This window comes from Orbicella faveolata, unplaced genomic scaffold (genome assembly GCF_042242905.1).
Source record: "Orbicella faveolata isolate gen_17 unplaced genomic scaffold, um_ofav_v1 contig_50, whole genome shotgun sequence".
NCBI lineage: Eukaryota > Metazoa > Cnidaria > Anthozoa > Scleractinia > Merulinidae > Orbicella > Orbicella faveolata.
Genome location: NW_028301581.1, coordinates 1 through 1,819, shown reverse-complemented (window position 1 = coordinate 1,819; position 1,819 = coordinate 1).

Sequence of the window (1,819 nt, the reverse complement as noted above, 5' to 3'; positions counted from 1 at the left end):
CTGCCAAGTTAAGCGGTAGCGCACAACTTAAGATTTGCTTACAGTTGGTGGACTCACTGCGAACGAGAACGGGTGTTTTCCTATGCGGTGTTTGCTACAATTTATCCATACACGATGTAGCTGAGCTGATCGGCCACTTCTCTCGAGGTCGCATAAAGCCTTCTACATCCTCAATCAACGACATTTCAAGAAAACCAGCCAATATGTATTCTGCGTAAGCCAGAGGTTGGCCCATGTTAATTGTTTATGTCGCTATTGGCCGCTGGAAAACCGAGTCATGGAATTGCTTGCCACTAACAAATCGTTTAGGCCCTGAACTGCCTCGGTCTTAAAACTCTGAAAGTTCGGGAAAAGCAAAGCTTAGACTGAAAGCAAACAAGTCTCGATAACGCAGAAAATAAATCTGTTAGATGGACGGCAATACGGGAAACGTTTACCAGAAACATCAACCACAACAGCGACAGCAAAATACAAACAAATTGGAAAAAATCCAAAAAATCCAAAAATCAGTCAATCAATTTAAGAAATACTATTGCTGGTACCAAACAGCTTGGAAAAAAAACGAAGAAGACCAAGAAATAAAAAGAAAAAGAAATTTAAAAAATCAATCAATCAATAAAAAAATAAAAAATAAACCAAAGCGGGTTAAAAAAAAAACCAAAAAAAAATTAGAACTAAATAAGTCAATCGATTAATTAAAGCAACAAAAATGTTCGGCGTGGCTGGGATTTTCTTCCCGGCCCGAGTTCGAATCTCAATCGGGGGAGAAGTTATTCGACCCCCAAGCCGTTCGAGAATAACCCCTTTAATAACATATTGAGACTTGAACTCACGACCGCCAGATGCGACCCTGGATCAGCCGCGCGCAGCCCATCCCGCAGGACCACCTGGAAATCCCTTGGGTTGTTGCTAACAAATTAAGATGTGTATAGTACGTGCTGATATGCTAGTTTCCGGTTCCGCTTAGTCAAAGAGTGGGACTGTATTCTGCTAGTTATAGACCTGAGGCTAGAAACTCCAGCGTTATATATTCGTTACCGTCGTCAGCCAGAATTGCGCATTTTTCAGCCCAAATTGAGGCGTATTCGGACAGGATTCCAAACAGTTAGCAAGCCAAAAGGTAACGGTTGGAAATTTGAAAACAGACATACACTTCAAAACTAATTGTAATTGCTGAGTATCGTTGGCGAATGCTGCTTGTCATTGCGCGCTTATTCGATTCAAAGATATCGCTATGTCTGCCAAGTTAAGCGGTAGCGCACAACTTAAGATTTGCTTACAGTTGGTGGACTCACTGCGAACGAGAACGGGTGTTTTCCTATGCGGTGTTTGCTACAATTTATCCATACACGATGTAGCTGAGCTGATCGGCCACTTCTCTCGAGGTCGCATAAAGCCTTCTACATCCTCAATCAACGACATTTCAAGAAAACCAGCCAATATGTATTCTGCGTAAGCCAGAGGTTGGCCCATGTTAATTGTTTATGTCGCTATTGGCCGCTGGAAAACCGAGTCATGGAATTGCTTGCCACTAACAAATCGTTTAGGCCCTGAACTGCCTCGGTCTTAAAACTCTGAAAGTTCGGGAAAAGCAAAGCTTAGACTGAAAGCAAACAAGTCTCGATAACGCAGAAAATAAATCTGTTAGATGGACGGCAATACGGGAAACGTTTACCAGAAACATCAACCACAACAGCGACAGCAAAATACAAACAAATTGGAAAAAATCCAAAAAATCCAAAAATCAGTCAATCAATTTAAGAAATACTATTGCGGTACCAAACAGCTTGGAAAAAAAACGAAGAAGACCAAGAAATAA